At 46.5% G+C, this 26,559-nt stretch overlaps 1 protein-coding gene across 2 annotated transcripts in view; it reads left to right on the forward strand.

Annotated features, from left to right (window-relative positions):
* The first annotated feature begins 2,309 nt into the window (after positions 1-2,309).
* Positions 2,310-26,559, forward strand: part of NEK7 (NIMA related kinase 7) — a 138,160-nt gene continuing 113,910 nt past the window's right edge. For both annotated transcript variants that reach the window (XM_003587112.6, XM_010813622.4), the window contains exon 1: positions 2,310-2,585. The gene's annotated coding sequence lies outside the window, so the exon portion shown is untranslated. The remainder of the gene's footprint in view (positions 2,586-26,559) is intronic.

The following is a 26,559-nucleotide window of genomic DNA, read 5'->3' on the forward strand; positions in this document are numbered from 1 at the left end:
TTAGTGTTCATAAGAAATACGTATTTTCCTTATATCAATGAAGTATCTAGTCTGTACACCAGAATGTGTACTTTAATTAGGGCTGTTTTATTATCTATCTATGGACATTTCTAAAAGGTGTTACAAAAGACAGTTTTTGAAAACCTTAACCAGGGTGAAATATCTTCACCCTGGGAATACCCCATTATTTTTCCCGCCAGGTGTGTATAACTGTGTATAACTCAAGTGACACTGTTCTTATTTGACCGAGTTTGGTTTGGTGTGACTTGACAGAGCAATCTGGTTCAAATGCTGACTTCACTGGCTTCATTCTTGTGTACTTAGTTTTTTTTAAAAAGTATTTATTTGGCTACACCAGGTCTCAGTTGTGGAACACGGGACCGTCTATCTCTGTTGTGGCATGTGGATCCTTTTAGTTGAAGCAAGCGGGATCCAGTTCCCTGTCCAGGGACAGAAGCCGGGCCCTTTGCATTGGAAGCATGGAGTCTTAGCCACTGGACAACCAGGGAAGCCCAACCAGGGAAGTCCCCTGCCTACCTTCTTACCCCACGTTCAATTCATCTGTAAATCTTGTTGGCTGCACCATAACAACATATCTGGACCTGACCATTCTTAACACCTCCACTGTAGCACAATGCTCTAAGTCATCGATATCTTCTACCTGATCCTTATAATAATCTTTTAACCATTTTAGTATTTCCAGCCCTGAAGTCTGTTCTCCATAGCAGAGCTATTTTCTGCAAACCCAAATGGATTTGGTCACCCCTCCAATGACTCTTCACATCCTGCTTTATTTTTGAATGAATCACCATTTGACACTGCATGCATTTATTGGCTTATTGTATTATTATTGTCTTTTTTCTACAATGTAAAGGCCATGATATCAGGGACTTTGTGTCTTGGTAACTGCTTTACTTCTTAGAACAGTGCTTAGCAGATTTAGCCATACTTTATTAGCCATTGAAATAAAAGTCTTCTACTGAGATCTTGAATTATTTTCTCTCTAAAAATAAACTTTCTAAATGTTAATTCCATAGGTTTAACATTTCAAGCATTTGAGCTATAATCTACTCATTCTTGGCTCAAATCCATTGGTTGGGGAGCCAAACTAGTGAACAGGCCCTAGGAGTAATAGCAGCTACTCAATGAACACTTCTTCTATGCCAGGCTCTTGTGCTTAAGCATTTTGCTGTATGTCATTGAATTCTAGTGTAGCCCTAGTGCTGTGTTTAGTGGCTCAGTCTTGTCTGACTCTTTGTGACCCCAAGGACTGTAGCTCGCCAGGGTCCTCTGTCCTGGATTCTCCAGGGAAGAATACTGGAGTGGGTTGCCATGCCCTCCTCCAGGGGATCTTCCCCATCAAGGCATCAAACCGGGGTCTCCTGCATTGCAGGAGGATTCTTTACCAGCTGAGTTATCAGGGAAGCCCTAGAGATAGGTATTATTACCACTGTCCTCTTACAGAGTGTGACTCCAGGAGAGGTGAAATAACTTGTCCTGCCAGGTCAGAGTTAACCTCCCAGGTGGCTCTAGTGGTAAAGAACTCGCCTTTCAATGTAGGTGACGTTAAGCGGTGCAGGTTCGATCCCTGGGTGGGGAAGATCTGGTGGAAGGCATGATTGGCAACCCATTTCAATATTTTTGCCTGGAGAATCCCATGGAGAGAGGGGCATGGCAGGATACAGTCCAGAGGGTTGCAAAGAGTCGGACACGACTGAAGAGACTAAGCAAGCTCACGCACCACCTGAGATTCAAATCAAGGTGAGGTTGACCCTTTCTAGCCGTGTCCGCCGGTTACCGAAGTAGGGAAGCGGCTGGATTCACAGCATTCCTTTTGCAGTTCCATGTTCTAGGGTTCTGGGATGTAATACATACCCCTCCACCCACCACCAAATACTCCTAGGACCAAGCCAGGTACTTCACTTCTTAGAAATGTCCTAAAGGCCACTGTCCTCTAGGCTGGGATAAAAAACTCGATGATCCAGAAGAAAGCGACGTACCAATTCGGCTGACCGCTTGAACATTGGGTATTTAAAGTTCTCAAAAGGCAGCTGACCCCCGATTTGGAGGGAAGGAGGCCGGAAAGAGGGGACTAGGGCTGGGCCTGACCACAGGAAGGTTCCCCAAGACCTGCCTGGGCGCCAGCGGGGGACGTTGGGGCTCTGACGCTGAGGTCTGAGGGTATCAGCCAAGCATCTCGATCCTAGCCCGGCTTGGGGGCGGGGCCTGCGGCGCGGGGCGGGGCCGGCGCCCTCGTGGGCGGGGCCGGCCCCAGCCCCCGCCCCCTCCTCGGGGATGCCGGGATGTTTACACTCCTGACAGCCGCAGCCGGGGGAGGAGGCGCGGGAGTCGTGGGAGGATGGGCCGCAGCTAGGCTCTGGCTCCGGACGCGCCTCGCCGTGCGCAGGGTGGGTGCCCGCGCCTGCAGCGTCCGCCGGAGCGGCGCGGCGGGAGGTGGCCAGCGCTCCGGGCCTCGCTGCCACAGCCCCGGGCCCAGCGGGCCTGTCCGCGGCGCCGCCTGGCTGAGCCGCCCGCCCGCGCCGGGTCCTGCGCGGGCCGGAGGACGCAAACCTCTCCGCTTCCTGGTGAGTCGCTGCCGCTGGGGTCTTGGGCACGCGGGCCGGGGGCCCGCCGGGTGGGGCTGCCCGCGGAGCCAGGCGGGGAGGGGAGGTCGGGCCCGCGCGCGGCGGCCTGGGGATCACGCCGTGGGTGGGTCGAGGAAGGGAGGCCGGTGCGGGGACGCGCGCGGCCGGGGGACTTCGGGCCACTCGTGGGCCGTGGGGAGAGCCTCGTGCCCCGCGCGGCTCGGGCGCCCGAGCCCGCCGCCGTAACTAAGAAACTCCGGCGGCCACGGCGGCGGCGCAACAGGTCTGGGTTTGGGGACCCGAGGAACTTGGCGAAGTCCCGCCTTCCGGCGCACGCTCATTGGCTGCGCCTCTTATTTATTCCTCGCAGATTGGCTGGGTCCAGCTGTCAATCGGCCACCGCGGGACTGGGCTGAACGAACTTCCAGGGAGAAGTGGGTGGTGGGAGCTTTGCAGACTGGCTTGCTGGAGTGCGGGGAGGATGACCGACCTTTTGGAGAATGTGCTTTACTGGGGCTCTGTCAGGACTAGGAGACGTCAGAGAGAATGATTGCAAGGCAAATAGCGAATGGTGGTAGTGCTAGTGGCAAAAGAAGAGAAATAAAGTCATTGAACATTGAGGCCAAAAATCAGAGACGAAAGGGAGCTCAAAGGGGAAAAGGAGAAAAAGTGATAAGACTACACTGTCCCGTGTCAGGAAGGGAACACAACCTAGGGAAGGATGCTGCCGTGAGATTTAAGAGCTCCTGTCACCTCTTCCCTGTAAACTAGGCCTTGGGAGATGATGTTTCAAACAGATGAGTCTTGTTCTCGCCCAGCTGTACTTAGGGACGGATACTAAAAATAGTTATTTACAGTAAGATATGTTTCCATCCTTGAGCGTTGTTGGTGACAATTGAAAGAAACATTGCAGAAACGAAATGATTTTTCCTCTGCTTTGAGGCTACTGATCATAAGGATGCAGTTGAAACAAATACCCATAGTTTGTAGAGCACTGAGTGCCCGCCATAATTAGAACCACTGTTGGTAATTCCTCCTCCAAGGAATTTGCAGTTTATAGAAGTATGCATATTCCCTTCAGGCTACAGCTGCGCGTCTCGCCAGGTTGCGTTACAGAATAAAGTGAAGAATGTGTGCGTGATCATTCTGTAAGGGAGCGTGAGCTCTTGAGGGTGTGGTCGGAGAAGGGCTTAGCACTTTCCCTCAAAAATTTATAGTACCTTTGGGACATTCTGACTGAAAAGGGTGAATAGTTAAACGAGATACAGTTAACTCTGTAATGCTTGCGGTGACTCCTGGTAAATGGACGCCGAGTATTCTTGGCCGGAACCCTTGATGAAGGCCCGTGCAGCCAAAACAGGTTAACAGAAGACGTAAGGAATTTCATTTCCAGAGATCCAGTCCACAGCTTGCTTCACTCCTAAAACCGCAGCATCCTCAACTTGGCCCTGGACTGGGTGAGAGCTTTGAAAAAGTTTTAAACTGCATGGGGCCGACGGGAGGAGGGCGGCGAAATTAAAAGGCGAAGGTACCCCTAGTGGAAGCTGGTCGCTCTCTCTCTGGGGGGGTCGGGGGCTGCCCCGGACCTTTCTTGGAGGCGCGGGCGGCCCCGCCCCCTTCAGACGGACGGCCTCCGCAGCCAATGGGCGGCGAGGACGGCGCGGCTCCGGCTGTGGGGGGCGGGCACTTCCTCCGGCGCTCGGGGCCAGTGGGAGGGGGGCGGGGCTTGCGGAGTAAACACTCAAGATTAGGGAGAGGAGGGGACAGTTGTGAGATAAATCCGAAAATGAGGATGGGGGGAGCTGGTCAGTTAAACACATAAAGTGGGGGGGACGGCGGCAGGTCCCTGGGATTCCCGTCCCCCCCCCCGCCCCCCCCCCCGGTGCTCGTCGCCTTTCAAGGTTCAGCTGTACCTTGGGCTCCCCAGTTGGTGTGACTGATGTTTGTGGGGGTGCGGGGGGGGGGGTTGTTCTTTGAAATCGTGTGAAAATGCAAACCGAGAACTCTTAAGACTCCAAATCCTTCAGCGTTTTTACAGTTAATTTGGAGCGCTTTCCATAAACAAAAAGTGGTTTGCAGTCTCCAAAGTGAAGACGACCCCCCGGGTGCAGACTCATTTGCTAATCCGCACTGCTGTTCTGCTGGGGTCCACTGATCCTGATCGCACCTGCTGCCCTCCACGCCTCTCCACCACTCACAGCTTCTGGCTGGACCATCTCGAGAGCCCTTTTCCAGCCCAGTAAAGCAGCACTTACTGCAAGAATGAGGAAGGCACGCCTGGTATGATGGCTGCGTTCTAGTGGAGGAGGGGAGACTGGGGTCCTCGGTGTTAACGTCCCCGAATAATAGAACTCAGTTTTGCAGTTTCACACGACCAGGATGTGGGCTTGAGTATCTCACCTCTTACTCCCCTCCCTCTGTGTTTCTGGTGGTTGCAGGTGGCAGTTTGAGGCACTGATTTTTTCGGAATATTCACGTGTTTTCTTCTTGACCATTGTGTATGTACTGAAATGTAGATTTCTCTTTTTCATTTAAATAAGTGGTCTGAGATGCTAGTCACTACAGTGAGACTTCTGCAGGCTTTTACATTTACAGTGAGCTTGTTCCTGGAACCAAAGCTGTTTTTTCTAGAAACTGTCTGATGTTTTAAAATGTATCTCTCTAGTATTACAAACGAAGCCACCCTTTAAGGGCATCTAGAGGGGACAGAAATGTTTACTTACTGCAGTTTTGGAAAAGAAGTTGCTTAATTAGATAGTAAGTCCCCAGAAATTCCTTTTAGGTTTTGTTTCATTTGATTTTTTTTTTCTTTTTAAATAGGCTTTGGTATTTAAAAAAATGTGAAGTGTAGATGCACAAAGTGATACTCTGTCTGCATAACTAGTTTCACTCAAATTAAAATATTTGTTCCTTCAAATATTTGCTCAAGAGTTGTGTGGGTAGGTATTCTAGTACATCATATATAAAATATGGCAACAAAGTTAGTAATATACTGTTTTGGAAATGGCAATTATAATATTGTTTGCTTTGGCTTGCCTTATCAGCAGTTATTTTTCAGCATTTTTATAAATATATAGTAAGACGTTTTAAGTGTTTTTTCATGCTTTTGAAAGTTTCAACTTAATTCCTTCTCCCTTCAGTTTTAAAGGGAATTTATATAATAGTAATCAAATTTATTGGCAGGATACAACAGTTGATAATTTTTAAACTTATACATAGAACTAACGTAGGACCGTTCATTCTTAGAGTTCTAAAACCTGTAGACTGCTCATTTTCTTTTGGTGATTAAATAGTTTGACTATCTCTGTGTATTATATATCTTCCGTTTTAAGGAAAACAGAATATATTTCATTGTTTTCAGTGAGCAGTGGGAATGAGGAGAACAGATAGGTGGCCTTGAAGCATTTATTCATGTTTTCAAGCAGGATAGCTTCTTTTTTTAACCTTTGTTAAAATACTAGCTCTGGCACAGTATTTATATAATGAACTGATACAACCAGCTGTTTGGCAATAGCTGTCCAGAGTGTGTTCATCAGAATAGTGTGCAAATGAACGGAACACAAAATTGGTATTTAATTGGTCTATCGAGTTTTAGAAATGTACGTGTTTTCTATTATTTAGTGGAAACAGCCCTTTCTGTGAATCTTGCTGGTGGCCTTCTATTGATAATCACTGTGAGTCATTGAAGGAACTTTTTCATTCCAGGTTGCTTTCATATAGAACAGGGGCTTGTAGACTTTGTCTCAGAAGGGTGAGAGAGTAAATATTTTTGGCTTTGTGAACCTTGTGGTCTCTGCAGCTACTGCCACCGCACCCACTGGCATACCTGAACAGGTGGGTGTGGCTCTTCCGGTAAAACTTGAGAGTCAGGCTGGAGGCCCCCTCCTGCCCTGGAAGGTAACACACAGATCTAAACCTGAGTCTAGGATTGGTGTTTGGGCTGGTAGGGATTTTCCAGGGCGGCATTTTAGTCTTTCCTGGTCCTTTGATCCCTGTGACAATCTCTTGATCTTCCCCAATCCTCTTAGAATAATGCTCAGTTATTCATTGCCAGATCTTGTGTATAATCTCAGAGACCTCATAACATTTCAACCTCTGTTAGACTTTTAGGGATTTCTGCTGTTCTTGCCTCGGGGGACCCCCTCACCCATCCTGCGATGTGCCAGCTCTCAGCTTCTTTCTTGATGCTAAGCCAAGATGGACCCTGATGTCAGACATTTATCTTTGCTTAACCGACAGATAAGACTGGAAGGAATGTCTTTTGGTGTGTTTCTTTAGCAGTTTTTGTTCTAAGTCTTCTGGAATGGCTGCCTTTGCTGCCTTTAGAAAGAATTTCTGGCATGAGTAAGAGTATGCACAGATTTTTGTCTTTTTAGAAAAACTGACTTAGTATTTTTTTATAAAAGACTTTTTTCCAGTTTTTAAAAAAAAAACCAAACTTCTAAAAAGGGCCTGCATTGTAAGGAGAGGCTGCCATCTCGGTGTTTGGGACCTGGGGTGTGCTTGGGGGTTGCCTAACTCTTTCCTTGGCATTCAGTAGAGTTAGCTGCCACTGACCTGGGTGTAGATAATGGAAAGAGCTTGAATGCAATGGAAAAGGCAAGAGCTGTGAGCTTACACACGCTTTCCCAGCCCAGCCCCAGTAAGTTCAGGGTGGGCAGAAATAGTGACCCCTCAGGGTGGGGCCTGGGGCTTCAGGGCTTACTGCCACCAGCTGCCACAAGCCTCCTCTCTTTGTGTGACCTCGCTGCACAAATACAATTTTCTGTGTTTACCCGATGTGAAAAAGACGGAGGCCCAGGTTTCTCTTCTCTGCTGTGACCTTGGCTGAGCTACTCGATTTGTTCAGACCATAGTCTTCCCAGCTCGGGTCCCATCATTGCTTGGAGGAGTAAGTGACCGCATATTTTTAGAAGTAGGGTAGGAGGCTCCGTAGTGTTAATTTCGTTTCACCTTTTTCTCTAAGGACGTTTGGTGGTGGAAACCCGCTTCTTCTCTGTTTCTTCTGCCAGGAGACCTCACTGCCTACCCTCTCCTGGCCCAGCTGTATTGGAACAGGTTCCTTCTGGCTCTGCTGCCATTTCTGTCTTCTCTGCCTTAATTGTTCTTCCCTTTTGCCCTGTGTTGTTCATATTTATAATTTAATTGTTCCCAATAGGAGTTAATTTTTTACTATATTTTCGGGGGATGGGGCAGTAAACCTTAGTTCCTCAGGAAAAAACCACAAGAGGCTTGGGGGTTATATTTTGGACCAAAAAAAAAAAGATGAGAGCTGCAAAAAGATACTTAAATACTAATTGAAAAATGGAAAAAGTTAGAATATTCTTTCTAGTATATTTCTATTATGCTTCCAATTCTTTTTTTTTTTATTTGTTGTTTTTCTCATATTCCCATGTTTACCTGGAAAATTACTCTAATTTCTTTCTGATCATAACCATAACAAAGCCACATATCATATATTATATTATTATTGGGAAAACAAAACATGTAGACATGTTTATGAAAAACTGTCATACCTCTGAAATGTAAGGAGTTGCGACTCTTCCATTGCCTTGTCTGTCTAACTGCTGGGCCCTATAATAAAATAATGTGATACGTTTGCATACTGTCGTAAAGATACCCAGAACCAGACAGTAGGTAATTTATTTCAGGCAAATAGCACGTCCTTATTTTAAATAGTCATGTTTAGGCATGTTTTGCTACTTAACAAATACAAGTAAATTGAAAAACATTGTACAAAGAGAATGCTTCCTGGTGGATTGTTTTATAGCAGTAAATTGATGTTTCATTCTCAATGTCACATGGTAACCTATAGATTCACTTCTTTTTTTTTTAACAGTCTTTGACATTAAGACACGTTTAGAAGAGCATGGTAATGGGAAGTATTCAGTGAAAACGGCATTTTTTAAAAACATTTTTTGTCTACATCTGAAAGTTTTAGTAAAGTTTCTCCAGTTGATAAGTATTTTGATGGTTGAATGGCATACTCTTTTCAGCTTCACTTTGTCATCTTGAGCCCCAGAGTGTTCAGGGCATCAGCCATGGATGATGAGTTGCATTGTATCAGGTGGTTCTCCCCCTAGTCTTCTCGTCATTCTGATCTCTCTGTCTCTCTCTCTTGTCGGAAGGCATGTATTACACCGTGCTCAGTGGTATTGGGTGGGTAGGTGGGAGGGAGTCTGAGCTTCTGGCAGTTTCCCAGCACCCAGCCCCCAGGGAGTGGCTGCTGCCTCTTCCATGAGCAGCAAGCCCAGGGCTGGGACTGCCGGTGCTGCCCTCCCGGGGATCCAGGACCAGACCTGGCTGCTGGGGTCAGGCCCCAGCAGCTCCAGGTCCTGGGCTCCAGCACGTAGCACCTCCTGTGTTAGTTTCCTAGGGTGGCCCCAGCGAGTTAACTGGATGGCTGCAGACAGCAGAGGTTTACACGCGCTGTTCTGAAGGTCAGAAGTCGGGTTGTCCACCGGGCCGTGCTCCTCGTAAGGGCTCCCGGGAGCGTGTGCCCTTGGCTCTCAGCCCACATGTTGGTGGCCCTTCTGGGCCCTGCGTGATGGGTGGCCATCCCCGTCTCTGACCTGCCTCATGGCCACCTTCCTGTGTCTCCTCCTATCCTCAAAAGGACTCCAGTCTTACTGGATTAGGGTCGTCTGATGACCTCATCTTTGCTTCTGATCACTTACGCTTAAAATTTAACAAGCATGATCTAAATACTTTTTGTTTTTTTCTTCCAGTTTCTTTACCACACCAAAGATTTTTAGATTTCTGGTCTTTGTGTTCTGAGCAGAGTATTTAAGGTTGTATAGGGATTGTATTGTATCAGCACTAGAGGGACGCGGGCACCCAGGCCGTCCTGTACGTATGTCATCTGCAGCTTGTATCTTACTGCTCCCCCAGAACAGCTGTTCCAGAATCAAGTTTCCACTCACCCTTATTTTGTGGTTTCCCTTAGGAGACCTTAAGTGCGTAATTCACTGAATCAGATACTTTCAGAGCTGGAAGGAAACCTAAAAAGTCGTCTAAACTGACCTTTTCGTTTAATGTGAGAATAAACTGAAGCCCAAGGATGTGAATTTGCTAGTGCACATTCCTCCACATTCCACTGCATTCCCTAATAGTCCACACTGCCTCGTGTACCTCTCTGTCAGGCTCTTGGTGGTAGGCATGGTGTTTTGTTTTTTTACTTCTGTTGGGTTAGCAGTCCTGCGTTCTTCAGGCAACAAGAAGAAATGCCACATGGTCTTTTTAGAAAAGAGTTGCTAATTTAAAGCTTTATTTATTTATGATGGGAGTCCAGCCCTGCTGCTCCCATCATTCCGCTCCGGGGGTGGGCAGCTCTTGGGGCAGTTTATGCTTAAGAATCAGCCCCTCCTAGCAAGCACAGACAGCCTCTCAGCTCAGCTGCTGGCCAGGTACTATCGACGTCACTGTTTATCATCAGTGAAAATAAATGAGGTAAGTACATATAAGTCTAGAGATTTCCCTGTAGCTCAAACAGTAAAGAATCTGCCTGCGAGGCAGGAAGCCAGGGTTCGATCCCTGGATTGGGAAATTCCTCTGGAGGAGGGAATGGCAATCCACTCCAGTATTCTTGCCTGGAGAATCCCATGGACAGAGGAGCCCGGCGGGCTATAGTCCATGGAGTCGCAAAGAGTCAGACATGACTGAGAAACTAACACACACACAACTCTGCATAAGAATTGAGTAAAAACCGAAGAGGAAATTCGGCTTCAGACCAGTGGAAGAGGATAGTATCCCTAAGTGTTAGTGTTAGTTCTGTCCCAACCCAGTGGTCCCTGTGAGTGTGCTGCTTTGTTGGTCTCACATTTGGGGCATGTTCAGGGTGTTCTTCTTAGTGTGAAAACTCACTGCTGCCCCCGCCCTGCCACAGTTTGCTCTGCTTCAGGCCACAGCCCGGGGCCCCCGCAGAGACTTCGCTCTGCCCGCCCCTCCTGCAGCCCACGCTCACCCCGGGGCTTGCCACACCAGGCTTTCCTGTCTCTTGGATCTGGCCAAGCTGGCCCGCATTCAGGAAAAGTGCCATGACTCATCTGTTCCTCTTTCCATGACCCTCCTATTTCCATTGATAACACGGGCTGACTCCCTCCTTGTCCCTCAGAGCAGCCTTTGCGTGTGAGTGATGTTCTTAACCTGAGAGAGTGTGCATGGCCGTTTTAAAACTACTGTATCAGTAATTTTTTTTAAAAAAGGCTCTTATTTATTTGGGCCACACCACATGGCGTGTGGGATCCTGGTTCCCTGACCAGGGATTGAACCCATGCCCCCTGCCCTGGAGGCACGGAGTCCCAACCACTGAACCACCAGGGAAGTCCTTCTCTCAGTGGTTTTTTTGTTTATCTTTTTCTTTAATTTGGAGCTTACCAATAAATCCAGGTCCCTTTTCCCACCATGTCTACTCCCCCCACCTTAAAAATATATATATACATATATACGTGTGTGTATCATAAATAGTACCAGAAGAGGCAGCTTGACAAAGTGAGTTTTGAAGTCCTGGACTGAGTCTGGGTTCATTTTTGTATGCTTTGAGATGGCAAGCGCAGGGTCTCAGGGTGAACTGGGTTAAAATGCACAGGACGTGGCCTAGGAGTCAAGTGTCTGGCTGCGGAGGGAGAGCTGGGCGTGTGATTAGTGGTTCAGTTAATGGGAAGGCACCTGGGCCGCAGAGATGCACTCAGGGTGCAGGGCGCCCTGACCCCCTGGGCGTGGTGCTGGGTGGGCACGCTGCCGTCCGAGGCCCCTTCTGTTCACAAGGTGGGCTGTCAACCTCGGAATGTCAGTGTTTCCAGACTCAGCCCTGGACACCAGTTTTTCTTCATTGTGAAGTCTGGGGGGATATTTGCATATGCATTGCGAGATAGTTGGAAAGAGGATCCAATTGGCTGCCCAGCCCTTGACATTAAGCTTTCTCTGGACTGGGAAGGCACAGCCGCCTGCAGGCCTCGCCTCGGCCGTTGGCTCTCCAGGGATCTGCAGCAGCTGAAGGGTGATCCGGGGCTTCTGTCCACGCTGGGACCCTCCTTTCTCCAGTGTTCCCCTTCACTGTTCGCCCCACTTCCCCCCTGGGTCCCACCACTTCACAGGTTGAAGACAGAGATTTGAGGGTATCGGTAAGTAGCTCAAAGTGAGTAGACGGATCGTCTAAACACAGGTCTATCTTTGTGCCCGAAAACTCTCTCGGTTTTGATGAATTGCAGAAGATGGGAGACAGGCGTGAGCTGTAGTTTGTATCATCTCGCCTGGCTCACCTGTGCCTCCAGTCAGGACCCTGACTCACCTTTCCAGATTCGCTTCTTTACTCTCCCCTAAATGTTAGTTTCATCTGACAGCTCAACTCTTCATTTTTTGGTAAATTCTGTATCCTTTCCCTGTATCCTTTGCTCTCTGCTTTGTGATTTTCTCACTATTTTTATGCCTGTTTTTTTTTTTTTTTTAATCAGTTGTTAAATCTCTGTGGTTAAAGATCATCTTTATCCTTTAAGGTTCTGCTCACATGTTGTACAAAAAACACAAAGACCTCTTCCTTCTTTAGGCCTTCGGTGCTTATCCACTGGCCCCGTGGTTGTGCTTGTCTCAGCGTCCTTCCTGGAATGTGTGCTTCTGGAAGGTGTGAATCACGCCCCGTGCACGTCTGTGTTTCCTGCAGGGCCTGGGACCTTTCTTGTCCGGACCAGCAGTTCAGGGAAGGCAGGTGATGGCGCCCAAGCGCCTGTGTGAGTCCGAAGGCCCCGGGGCAGATCCCTGCGTCGGGCGGAGGTCCTGGAGGGCTGAGTGGTGGACTGCAGGCCCCGAGGGGGCAGGGCAGATCCAGGGCCTCGGGTGAGGGGGGTTTACTCTGCGAAAGGGCGAAGGTCTGACCTCCAGGTGCTCACTGTCAGCCGGGGGTCTGGGCCTGGTGTCTGAACTCTGCATTGTAAAATTTGAAAGATTTCAGAGTGGGATGAGGTGAGAGCCAGGACTGGGAGAAACTGGAGCACGCCAGGCAGGAAGTTGGTGGCAACCGGAGGGCTGTGGAGTCAAGACGGAGACCAGTTGGGCGGTTAGGTACGAATTAGAGGCTGGGCAGCCAGAACAAAGAAACAACTGAATTCCTCTAATTAGGAAGGACAGTAAACCAGGAAGAGGAGTCAGATGAAATTGATTTGAATCTGATTTGCTAAGCTGTTCACTCGGTATCCTTATGTTTGCCTTCCTTAGAGGCTGGCCTATTCCTAGTTCAAGGGAAGCAATTTGGCTTTCTGTAAAGGGAAAGGAACCTCTCTCTATCCATGAAAGGTGCTTTTATGTATATATTTGCTAAATTAATTCCATTATGATGTTCTGACAATCCCCCTCCTGGGAAAATGTTGAACTAAGTTAATAAAGAAATTACTAGCTTAATACTTGAAATTATTCCCTTCTTAGGAATAATTCGTGTTGTGCTTAGTCTGACTCTTTGCAACCTTTTGCAACTCTTTGGACTGTAACCAACCAGGCTCCTCTGTTTATGGGGTTCTCCAGGGGATCTTCCTGATCCAGGGATCAAACCTGGATTCTTTACCTGCTGCTGAGCCATCAGGGAATCCCCTTCAAATTGATGGAAAATTATCATTTGATTAGTGGTCATCAGATGCTGACATAGTAAAAACTTGTTCCACTTCCACACAGATACGTTTTATTTAGTTATCTTCATATTTTTCATTGCTGAAAGTTTGAGAGGATACTCAAAATGTCAGTAAGTATTTAAAAAAAACATTTAAGGTATTTATAAAACACCAGGCCACGTGGACCAGCGGTACATTTGTATATTCATGAATATATTCAGGAAGAAGCACATAGGAAATTAACCTGGGAAAACACCCAGAGATGATGGTGTATGAAAGGCCTTGAACATTGCTCGGAAGGTTGGCCCTTCCCTCTCCTGTGATGTGATGGTAGAGTGTTACTTGTACCTTGATGTTTTCAAGTTATGTTTTTAATAGCAGTGAAAGCTGTAGTGCTTTGGTACCTCTTTATTTGGTTCTTAGTTAATGGCAGGTCAGGAACTAGCATCAGAATAGAAGCAAGATTGTTGTAGAGGGAATTTGTTAAAAAAAATTTGTTAAAAAAATGTCTTAAGCTTAGTTTGGCTTATGAGATGTGTGAAGAAGTTTAGTTTATATTTGAAAATCCAGACTTCAGTGATACTATAGTATACTTTAAAGTTACCAAGAAAAAGTAAAATTACCAAGAAGAGGGGCTGTTTTTTCTTTTTTTAAACAAATTCCCCTTTAGTATCCTCTGACTTTCTCCCCTTTTAAAATTTAGGATTGCATTAGATTTATTTATCTGTCTACCTGTTGATTCATTCAAGACCTTCTCCCCATTTGTAGGTAGGGTTTTCCCCTCGTTTCAAGTCCTCCAACTACTGTCTGTAGAATACCTTCTGATCCCTTAGTCTCCTGCGTGTGTGTGTTAGTTGCTTAGTCCTGTACGACTCTCTGCAACCTCATAGACTGTAGCCCGCCAGGCCCTTCGTGGGGTTCTCCAGGCGAGAGCACTGGAGTGGGTTGCCATTTCCTTCTCCAAAAGGAACTATAGAAAGAAGGAAAGTGAAGTCGCCCAGTCGTGTCCGACCCTTCGTGACCCCCTGCAGCCCGCCAGGCCCCTCGTCTGTGGGGTTCTCCAGGTGAGAGCTGGAGTGGCTGCCATCGCCTTCTCCACTTAGTCTCCTACCCGCGGTTCGGGCGTCGGTGCCTGCTCCGCCGCAGCTGGCTCGCGCCCTCCTGCCCCGCGGCGGTGGCCTCGCTGTCCCCACCCGTCCTCTGCTCTGGGTCGGCTCTCCCACTGCCCTTCGAGTCGACTCGGTGAGGCCGGCCGCCGCCTGCGTGGACCCCCTGTCAGCTCTGCTCCCGTCAGTCCCTGCCCGGCGTCTGGTGGAATCCTGGTTTCCTGATGTTGTGAAGTCTGTGTCTCCCCTGCGAATAACCTGAGAGGTCGCGATTGCCTCCCTTTTTGTGCATTTCGCGTTCTCAGCAGCAGTCGTAGACACAGTGACTGTGCCCACAGCGGCAGGACGAGCTGCGGAGGACCAGAAAGTAGGAGAACCGGGTGTCCAGGGAGGCCCTGCGTCTGCGCTGCAGGTCCGGCACTTTGTTCTCGGCCTCCCTGCCCCCATCTCTGAGTAGCTGTGGCTCTTCCTTGAAATGGGGTGAAATAAAGCACTGAGAGACTTCACTTTCTTGCAGACTCTTAGGACGGTTTATGTGTCCTGGTGTATGCTTCCTTGTTGAAGGCAGGGGAGTGCATGTCTTTGATTGTAAAGGGGTTTATTCACCTCTGCATTTATTGGAGCATCTAGTTTTTTTGCGGCTGTGGCTTTGTCCTCCTTCATAAACATGGGGGTGATCATGGGGTTACAGGAGGAACAGACTTTGTCCCGCATGGTGTCGGAGGCATCTCACAGCTCTGTGCAGTCCCCTTGCCACTGGTCTTTTCGTGCCATCATGGTGCTGAGGTGTTCACCCACGCTGAGCACCATCAAATCAAAATGAGTGTCAGAGTGGTGTGAAATCCTCCAGTTGGCTGGGGAAAGGAGAGTTGAAATGCTCTGTTTCAAGGCAGAGGAGACAGTCTGGGGTAAAGTTCTCATAGTGCCTGACAGTGGGGAACCAGGGAGAAGGAATACTAGCCATATCAGCGTCGAGTACAAGCCTGCTGTCTGCACAGAGCGCAGGGCGGCGTCCTGTGTTCTCATGGAGTCTCCTTTCATCACAGCGACCCGAGTTCAGGACAAACCCGCCTCTGTCCCGGGCGGGGAGTGACACCCCGCTCAAGTCCTAGTTTGGTTGCCTGGGGGACTCCTGGTGTCACTCTCCGGGGGCAGCTGGTCACCTGTGGCTCAAACACCGCAGCGGGGTCTGGCGAGGGGGCAGCTCCGGGGTCACTGGTGTGGAAAGGGGAGCGGGGTAGCCTCTCTGGGAGGGCACGTCCACGGCTCCTCACCTTTGCTCGTGTACAAGGGCTGCTGGTGCTGCTGCTAAGTCGCTTCAGTCATGTCTGACTCTGTGCGACCCCACAGACGGCAGCCCACCAGGCTCCCCCGTCCCTGAGATTCTCTAGGCAAGAACGCTGGAGTGGGTTGCCATTTCCTTCTCCAATGCATGAAAGTGAAAAGTGAAAGTGAAGTTGCTCAGCCGTGTCCGACTCTTGGCGACCCCACGTACTGTATGCGACCCCATGGACTGTAACCTTCCAGGCTCCTCCGTCCATGGGATTTTCCAGGCAAGAACACTGGAGTGAGCTGCCATTGCCTTCTCCAGTGTACAAGGGCAGTTTCACTAAAAGGTAGGTCAGTACTCCATGAATCGTGGGAGAAACTAAAGGTTAACTTGTGTGTTGCTATCTGACTTGAGCTGTAAGTATAGCATGTAAGGTATTTTCTTGTGAAGACCTGAATAATGCAGTTTCCATCCTTTATATACCTGTGCTTTTTTTCAAAATCAATTTATTTTAATTGGAGGATAATTACTTTACAGTGTTGTGGTGGTTTTTTGCCATGCATTGACATGAATCAGTCATGAGTGCACGTGTCCCCTAGCCTGAACAACCCCCGCCCACCTCCCTCCCCACCCCATCCCTCTGGGTTGTCCCAGAGTACCGGCTTTGGGTGTCCTGCTTCATGCATCGAACTTGCACTGGTCATCTATTTTACATATAGTAATAACCTGTGCTTTCAAAGTCTCTTACTGTCTGCCAGCTTGCTAAAATTTTTATCATTTCTTTAGTCAGAGGAGTGGATTTCTGCAGAGTCAGAAGGTTTCTGAAAACAAAACTTAAGTAGCTGTCAATCATATAGTTCCATTTTGAGTGTGCATCTGGCATCACTGTTAATCAGATCTTCAAACTTTTGTGAGTCCTTTATGTTTAAAGTCTCGGTAGCTTCCTCAGCATCACGTGCTTGTCATTCCTGCTGTTGATTTAAAATAGTCATCTTTACTCTTTGGATAGTATCTTCCTAAAGTCATAGTGTCACACGACACGTGTGCCAGAGAAAGTAGATTTGTTTCAACTGAATGTAGAAGTTTGGTGTGATTGTGGTCTGGGTGCAGAAGAGCAGGAGGGGCTTCTGGGTGCAGGGCAGGGCTTCAGGGCAGGAGGCTGCAGCATGGGAGGGGGTGGGGGGCACAGGGCAGGGCTGCAGGGCGGGGCAGCAGGAGCCACAGGGTTTGGCAGAGTTTCCTGAGGATGTCTGCCCAGCAACTGCCTCACGGAATTGCTTCAAAGCCTGGTTGGGTTCTGTGACATCGAGGAGAATGTGACTGTAGTATCCCACTGCGCACACGGACCACGCCTCCTTTACTGCCCGTCTGCCCGTGGGCGTCTGGGCCGTTTCCATGCCCTGGCTCTTGTGAATACTGCTGCAGTGAACACTGGGGTGCAGTGTCTTTTTGAATTGTAGTTTTGTCTGGATATAACCAGAATATGCCCTTTGCCCATTCCACTCTTTAGGTTGTCCTTTTCTTACAAATTTGTAGGAGTTTTATTTTTATGTATTCTGGGTAGTAATTGTTTGCCTACTCTATAGTAACTGTTTTCTCCTTTGCTCATGGTGCCCTTTCCAGTGATCAGATTTAGTTTCTCAGTAGGTAAACCTTAAAATACACAATTTAACCATGACTTGCTTGATAAGTAAGCGCATCGAGAAGCCTTAGTAGAAGCTGGGGCAGCTCCGTGTAACTGTGGACCCACTGGCCTTTCCTACCTGCTTTGCTCCCTCTTTTCTTAATTTTCTGTTAATTTTAATTTGCTGTCAAAGTGCGCACGGTAAAAAGGAGGTCAGGTGACCCAGAGGTCTGATTATTCTGCCTCTTCTTCTGAGGGGCGAGGGTGGGCAGGAAGGGGGCAAGGCAGCAGTTCTCATGGACATCGAGGGACACATTTGATCTGTTTTACTGGACACTAACTGTGTCCGTCTCACCTGATTTTCCATTGGGAATATCTGTTGTTATGACTGACGCAGGTCTCGGGAGAGTGGTGGGGCCTGGGTGCGGGTCAGTGGAGAAGTTTCTTGGCGGGGATGCGGGGAGACCTGGTGGGCGACCTGGCTTCCCCCCTGGGCTCCAGGGCTCCTCTCCTTGCCTGGTGTTGCAGAGTGTCAGAGGGAGGGGGTGAGAAGAAGGCTTTTAAAGCCACTTTGTAGTTTACCGCAAACTAGTCTGGGCAGATGGAGAAGGCAGTGGCACCCCACTCCAGCACTCTTGCCTGGAAAATCCCATGGATGGAGGAGCCTGGTGGGCCACAGTCCATGGGGTCACTAAGAGTCAGACACGACTGAGCGACTTCACTTTCACTTTTTCACTTTCATGCATTGGAGAAGGAAATGGCAACCCACTCCAGTGTTCTTGCCTGGAGAATCCCAGGGACGGGGGAGCCTGGTGGGCTGCCGTCTATGGGGTCGCACAGAGTCGGACACGACTCAAGTGACTTAGCAGCAGCAGTCTGGGCAGAAAGGAGGACCTTAGAGGTTCAGGAATAGTATGTAGAACCGTGTGTCGCAGCGGACATGTGCCAAACAGATGAATAAGCAGCAGTTAATAAGTATTTTTTTTTTAATAATAAGGATAAAATATAAAATCATGAGTTAATTCAGGAAGATCTATTGAATTTTTCCTTTATTTAAATGAGCAGTGTTTTTCATTTTTTTTGTGATGATTGTTTGGTTAGGGAGTGCTTGTTACAGACAAAAGACTGTTAGAACAGATGACCTTACAATACATAATTCATACTCATTAAAGTGTTTCCAAGTCCTCGCTTGTATTCCATGGGGCCTTATCAGCTTTGTTATGATAGAATTCACTACTATGAATTATTTAGTATTCTATTATAGTATACTGTTCAAAAGCAGATGATCATGTGAATTTGAACTTGTTAGGTCCTGATTGTTTGACCTGTGTTCCATGTAACTTCTTGTTTTATAAATCTGGTTATTTAACAAGTGTGTTTATAGGACTTTCCTGTGTATTGGAGGTGAAAAAAAAATGAAGCGATCGAGTCTGCTCTTAAATAGGAGTTGCTGAAGGCAATGACACCCCACTCCAGTACTCTTGCCTGGAAAATCCCATGGATGGAGGAGCCTGGTGGGCTGCAGTCCATGGGGTCGCTAAGAGTCGTACTCGACTGAGTGACTTCACTTTCACTTTTCACTTTCATGCATTGGAGAGGGAAATGGCAACCCGCTCCAGTGTTCTTGCCTGGGGAATCCCAGGGACGGGGGAGCCTGGCGGGCTGCCGTCTGTGGGGTCGCACAGAGTCGGACACGACTGAAGCGACTCAGCAGCAGCAATATTGTCTTTGGACCTGGAGGTATTGGACCCCAGATGCTTAGAGGACTGCTTCATTAAAATGCCCAGGGACAGGTTACTTAGAGGGGTGTTTCATAAAGGGTCACCTGAGTGTGAAGCAGGGTCGCCAGGCAGGTTAGCTGGGAAGCGAGTTTCAGCCAGGACGGCTCTGTGTCCGAGGCACACAGGCGTGGAGGAGCCTGGCATTTGGGAGACGTGACGATGGTTCATTAAGGCCAGAGGGGAGGACGTGTATGCGAGCCAGTAAGGAGCACGGCTGAGAAGAGAGCTTCATTCCTCAAAGGGTTTTAGGCGGGATTGTGACACATCATGTTTTTGTTTTAGATTGATCATGACAGTGGGTGTGTAGAGTAGGAAGTACGTTACCCAAGAACATTTCATAGATTGTAATAGTCGCAAGGGCTTGGGAGAAGCCGAGGGGGGTCTGGGAGGTAGACTGAATGGGCGGTGGGGACTCGTGGAGGTGAGGGGGTCGAAGGTCTGGTGTGGCCAGGGAACTGTATGCCCGGGCGACAGGCAGTGCCATTCCCTGAGAAGGGAATCCGATTCAGAGTAGGCTGGATTTGAGGGGGTTGGGATCATAGGCATTTCTGCTTTGGCTCATCAGGCAGAGGTAGGGTGGGAAATGAGATTCCAGAGCTACTAGCTCATAAATCATCAGTATGTAGGAGGCAGGTTCTGTGCCAGCTGAAAATGCATCCTTATTGATTTAAATAATCAAGGGACTTGCCATTAAAGGAAACCTGAGCAAGCAAATCAGCAGAATTGCTCATTGATCATAGAGCAAAAGATGTATTTTGCGTGGAAATGAAATAATTTCCTTATCACGCCCTTATGGTGGTGACTCAGGTTGCTAGCTTGATTTATTTCAGGCAGATGCTAGATTAAGTAGTAGAAAATAGAGTAGCCAATAATTGATAAAAGTAAGTCCCTGGAACTTGGGTCCTCATCCAAGAAATTGGAAGAAATCAATGTTCTCTTTAGTGTCACAGAATACTGGAGGTAATGGCCAACTACTGCAGAGAACAAAACCCAGTGTTGTGGCCAAAACAGTGTGTACACAGCAAATTACTGTTCACGTGTGAAAAGGGAGTGATGGTTTAGGTTTCAGTGATTAGAGAAAATGTGTTGCATGTGTGTCCTTTAGAAAAAAAAATACTTAGAGATGTACTATAGGAGTAAAATAAAATTAAAAAAAAAACCTAAGTTTGGGAGGGGGCCATCTTTGTACAAAAGCGCTGGGAATGATCATGGGAGCAAATTATATGTAAAAGCAAGACTAAACAGGAGTTATTCAGGATTCGAAATAGTAAGAATGCCAGGAATAACTTAGGTGGGCTATGGCTATAGAACCTGTAATCTAAGAGTTTGGGGATGGGGTGAGCATTAGAGGGGAAAGTAATGGCATTGTCAGTCCTTGGCTGCCCTGGATTGGATTGTATGTCACAAGGTGGATTTCATTTCTCCTTTGATGCTCAACCAGAAACTGGTCAATGGAGAACTTAGAAAACCTTGAAAGTCACCGTTAGCAGAATTTAAAACAGAGTGGGATATATGTTTGTTTTCTTGGGGTTCCCTGGTGGCTTAGATTTGAAAGAATCTGCCTGCAGTGCAGGAGACCTGGGTTGGATCCTTGGTTGGGAAGATCCTCTGGAGGAGGGCATGGCAACTCACTACAGTATTCTTGCTTGGAGAATCCCATGGACAGAGAAGCCTGGTGGGCTATAGTCTATGGGGTTGCAAATAGTTGTACGTGACTGAGCAACACACATACACACACACACATGTTTATTTTCTGAGTAGTTGGATAGGATTAAGGGCATGGTCCCGCATGGCAAGAGATGAAAAAAAAATAAACATAAAGGAAACAATAAGACTATAAAAGACAAATATTAGTAAACCAATTTACATTAAATGTATTTAATATATTAAACATGTTAAATTTCTGTTTTAAAAGATGGACTCAACCTAAAAAATAATCCTTAACTACATCCTGTTTTCAGAAGATACCTTAGAGCAAAGAAACCCAGAAAGGTTAAAAAGGGAGGTCAAGATTTATAAGGAATACACAACAGAAAAGACAGAAGGTTAACAGTAAGAATTTCAAAGTAGAATTGAGTGAAGAAGCACCAGGTACAGCGAAGGGCAGGCTTCCACAGTTGACTCACTGCAATCAGCAGAGCCGTAACTGCAGAACGGGAGGTGCACGAGTTGCCTTCACAGCAGACTTTTCGGCCCAGTTTTTATATGTTTCATAAGATTAAATGAATGGGAATCTTTCTATTCATGCCCTTGAGTTAATATATTTTTAACACGAAAAATGGGACCAGAAGAGAACATTTAAATACAATATCAACCAAACTGTGTTCTACAGATTACCAGAGTCCTCCAAGATATTCATAGAAGTTCTGTGGAAGGAATTAGTGCCTAGACAATTCTAGAAAAATCTGTAGGGTGCCACCTTGGAGAGCCACAGTGCGCTCTTTAGCATATTAGGGTCTCCAGGAAGCTGAGCCCAGCATTAGTTTAGCCCAGTATTTGGTAGACACCTTTATGATCCGTCTCCTCTTTCTCTCAACTTAAGGGGATCTGGTGTTTTAAGGAACAGTTGGGAAAACACTGGTGAATACTGGTGTACACTCTGTAATCAAATGAAGACTTAAGGAGCAGTTGAAGAGCCTTTGATTAATCACAGAAGGTTTATCTGACCAAGAAAGGTTTATCTGAGCATATGAAGATGGCCTGATAGGAGAGATCTAGTTATGCAATTCATTACCTTGTTTGGTTCAGTGAGAAAACTTGATAAGCTTGCTAGAGCAGAAAAGCATTTAATGTCATTTGGTACCTCCCCCCCCTTTTTTTTACATTAAAAAAAAGCCTCTTAGAAAATTGGGAATATTGTTTGATATGGAATATAATCATTATCATAATCTGTTGCAATTTCATAGAAGTTCGTCTTTATTGTTTCTTATCTGCTATATTTTAGGCTCTTTGAGAGAAGGAAAGTTAATTTTTACATTTTATTGTCACCCATTCTAATATAGGACCTTGTATTTTATGTATTGTATAGCAATTTGTCAAATAAGAACATTATTTGAAAGTGTATCCTTATGTAAATTTTAGATTAAAAATGGATTATAGTAAAAATGATTTTCCTTTATGTAAAATCTTTTTAAAGTGTGAAATATACGACTTCTCAAAACTGTTACAGACACTCTTCAGGATGGGCCCCCATGCTTACTTTATTCATTGTCCAGCAAACGTTGACACTCTGGGATTTAAATCTTGTCTAACTGTCAAGTAACAGGGGCATTTATAGACATTCTTGAGCAGTAAAGGGGTATTTACAAGTACTGTTTTTAAAAAGGATTATCCTGGCCAGAAGGATTCTTCTTGGTAAAGCAGGATGCCTGAGAGGAAGACTCTTGTAATGGTGCAAGGTTCATTTAGGAAATCAGGGGATTTGGGGACCCAAGGCTGGCTCAGAACTCCCCAGGATGTGGTTGGCTTTTGAGATAATTTCTCTATGGTCTTGAGGACTGCATTCCAGCCCATGAAACCCTAGCTCCGAACTGTGGCTTTACAGAGCTAGAGAAAATGTTCACATGCAGATTTCTGCAGTCTTTAGGAAGAAGCTGCAGTTACTGAGGCTATGTGTGCGGGTGTGTGTGTGTGTGTGTGTGTGGGGACCAGGCACAGACAGGATGAGCTTTATATTGATTTATAGGAGTCAGGAAACCTGGAGTTCCATTCTTTTCTTCTGTGGCAATCTTGGATAAGTCATGTAACTTCTGTCTTTGGAGTTTTCTCACCTGTAACCTGGAAGTTATTCCTCCCTGCACTGTGATGTTTTGAGAAGTCGCCTGTGATAACATTTTAAAATTCCCAGACTCTGGGTATAAGAGGTCACTGAAGCATGTTGGTACTTATTTTACTGGAAGAGGACATATGAACATAGAATTTGGAAACCCTAAAAATCATGGGATTAAGAAAACATGAAGATCTTTTTTCCTTTTTCTTTTGGGTTTTCAGGTAAAAATTAAGCATGTAGTTTTAACTTAAAAATTTAAAGTTTTAAATTTAAAAGACTTTGTATTACAGAGAAAATTAATAGTAAAGTTGTGTCATGATTCAGAATCAGTATTTACATTGCTAACATTTTGTTAGTTATTCTATTCAGTATTTACACAAAAATCTGCTGTTTTAACTGTGTAGTAAAGAGTAAAGTGTCCATGAGATCCTGCAGGCAAGAATACTGGAGTGGGTTGCCAGGCTCTTGTCTGGGGGATTTCCCCAGCCCAGGGCTCGAGCCCAGGTCTCCGGCACTGCAGGCAGACTGTACCCATCTGAGCCACCAGGACTGTGTAGCTCGGTGCAAACGTGACAGAAGAGGTTTGGACCAGGTTTCTTCTCTCTGTAGCAATTTTCTGGAAGAATGGGGAGGTTTTTCCTCACCTGACAGATGGTAAAGGAAAGACATTGAGAAGGCAGCTGGACTTCCAGGCTTGTTTTTGCTGGATGGTGACAGAGTCTTAGCTGGAATTCATAATTTTTGTTGTTACCACATTTCCCATTTGAGCACAGCATCTTTTGCTGATGATTATGACTTTGTAATATTTCATAGTTGTAATAGTCTTTTAGGAAGATAGTCAAATGGTGTTTGGCTTTTTTTTATTGGTTTGAAGAATCACAATACAAAGCCACAAGGATTATTTTCTGTAAGAGGACATATGTTTTTTTCCTTTGAGAAAACAAATTCTCAGGCTTATTAAATAAATATGTTCATATAGTCATTTACTAGAAATAGAAGTGTGAATAAGTAATGGGCTTATAGCTCACACATTTTTCCATGTTGATTTATAATAGGAAAAACTGTATATAAAGTGTTTCATGAAATGATCCTCTAAATATGCATTCATAAAGTGATTGACCTCTCTTTTAATATAGGAGAAATATCTATATGGAAAAGGTTAAAAGGGAATAAGTTATGAAACTGAGGATGTCACCCATTTTATATGGTTTGCCGCATTAACTTTATACATGTGTTCCCATGTTACCTTGATGAGATAATTATAAATCAGAATCTTAGAGCATCACATCATCTTTAAATAGTTCAGTAGAGAATAGCAAACCCAGTAGTATTAACTTGATTTTTTTTTGGGGGGGGGTGGTGAGGTCAAGCCTGTAGTTGAAATGTCTTAAGAGCAAAGCAAAAACTATTCCTTCTTAGTATTTCAGATTTCAGATTAATCGGTCAGGGTTTGTTTTTCAGTAGGGTTTTCCTCCATGAAGACTCTGATGGAGGGCCTTTAGGAATGGCTTCCTCGGGCTTCCTCTCAAGGCTGGGACTGAACTACAGCAGCCCAGGCTCCCAGCTTGGAGCTGCTCCGCTTGAATCAGAATGTCAGGAAGCTCTGCGTTTGTGCAGCGCGACTTAACTTATTTCAGAGGAAATCAGAATTTGGCGGATGTTTGAGACTGGAAGGGACTTTGGAATTCAGGCCATCCAATACTTCATTCGATACTTGAGGTGACTGAGGCTCAGAGCCTTCAGTCGGACATTACACACAAGGTTGCTGGTAAAAGTGGGTTGAGTTGTATTCTCTGTGTCGTATTCAAATGCTCTTCTCCCATGGTTGTTACTTATGTTTGTGAGCGTCTCCTTAATAACATCACCCAAGAAGTAAACAGGAGCAGTAAAGTTCTGAAGAGGTAGGTTATAGGACTCTTAGATTTCATTCAGGGCTGTAACAGAGGAAATGATTATTTGAGAAATTTCTCCTCGGTGGTAGGCTAATCCACAAATTGTATTTAAAATATGATTTGTTAACGTTTAACAAAATGCTGTAAAGCAAATCAATTTCTGCATGAAAGGGGCTGTGCTTGAAGACCTCATTAAGCTTTGACAATGAATGAAGTAACTACATTTGTTAGTACATTGGGTTTTATGTTAATACACTTACCTTTGACACATTAAACAGAAGCGTCAAGTTCCACATAGTCAACTGTAATGGACATTTTTGATATCAAAACTAAAAGTCCGGGGTGTCCCTGCTGGTCCACGGGCTCCGTGCTCCCAGTCAGGGGCCTGGGTTTGATCCCTGGTCAGGGCGCTAGATCCTGCGTGCTGCAGCTCGGTGTTCACAGGCCACAACCAGAGATCCCGCATGTCCCAGCAGTGCTTGCGTGCCGCAGATAGGACCTGGTGCAGCCAAGTGAGGAAAACAGTCTTTAAGAAAGACTGTAAATCCCTTAAGACGTAGAGATGTGCGTAATCTGACAGCCAGCTTTCAGTTCGGAGGCTGTTCTTGGACATGATAGTGGTTTTGCCACTCTTGAGTTTTCTCTTTTGTTTAAGTCATGTATTAAATAATAAGTAGGTCTGTTTGGCCTCTGTTTCCAAGTGGGCAAGGCTGCTTTAATCTCTGCAGCTTTGAGCTGGAGAGAGGACAGTGGTGAGTAAGGGGGAGTGTGGGAGAGAGAAAGGCTGCCTGGTGTCAGCCCGCCTCCTCCTCACAGCCCACGGTTCTGGTCCTGGGCTATGACTTGCTCGGTTTTCTGGTTGGTGTGGCCTGCGATTTTGGTTTCTGTAGGTGTTACACATAGTTAAGTCATATGAAAAAGTCCTGCAGGGATTTTAGGTTTATTTTTTTGGAAATATTACTTCTGGTTTTAGATTTTAGAAACTGTTACTTTTCAGCCCTCTATCCTTTGTTCCATGATATCTACTCAGGGGCTTAACCACACTTGACTGTTTCAGGGAAGCGTAATCCAGCTAATCAGCAGCCGTCAGGCCCTGCAGCTCGTGAAGGCACCTCGTGCAGGGAGACTGAGAGCCGTCTGTGATCACGGATTTGGTAGCCCTGAGCGATGGTGTCACTGACAGCATGGTGAGGCCCTCGGCGCCTGGGAGGGACCGTAGAGGGGGCGCATCCTCCTGGCTCCAGGGGATGCGGCGGGGCAGGGGGCCCCGGCTGCTGGGCTTTGCCTGGAAGCCCTGGCGATAGGTGAAGTTAGGACTTCTGCAGCTCAAAAACGGGCCAGTTTGGCAAAAAGCGTGGGGCAGGAGGCTCTGATTCATTGTCTGTGTGGCTGCCAAAGTGGAATTTGTGAAATGGAAAACTAGGTCTGACGCCCCGTCTGAGAACCAGCCAGTCTTCCGAGGCTGCGTGCAGTAGCAGGAAACCCGAGCCTGCCCTTGACTTTCCATGGGCTGCGTCTCCTCTGAAGCCTCTTCTGGGCTCGGAGCTCTTCCAGGGAAGGCTCCCTTTGTTGTTCGTCTTTTATCCTTGGTACCCGCCAGCTCCACAGAAGGGAGTCAGTACCTTTCTTTAGGATAAATGGAACTGTAATTCCAGCCTAAGGAATTTGTACTTAATTTTAAAAATGGTGGAGAACAATTAGACATTTTTAAGCACAAGAATGATATGGTGAAGGTATTCTAGGATCTTTACCAACAATAGATTATTATGATGCAAGCCTTCTAAATATTATGCTCTGAAACGCCTCAGACTTAGAGTAAATACACATTTGTAGTCTCAGATATTTGGGTAAGTTAACTGATGGAGCCGCTCCTTGCTGCTCTTGTTCAGTCACTAAGTCTCATCCTCTGTCGTCCCCTTCTCCTGCTCTCAATCTTC

This window comes from Bos taurus, chromosome 16, assembly GCF_002263795.3.
Source record: "Bos taurus isolate L1 Dominette 01449 registration number 42190680 breed Hereford chromosome 16, ARS-UCD2.0, whole genome shotgun sequence".
In the NCBI taxonomy this organism is placed as follows: Eukaryota; Metazoa; Chordata; class Mammalia; order Artiodactyla; family Bovidae; genus Bos; species Bos taurus.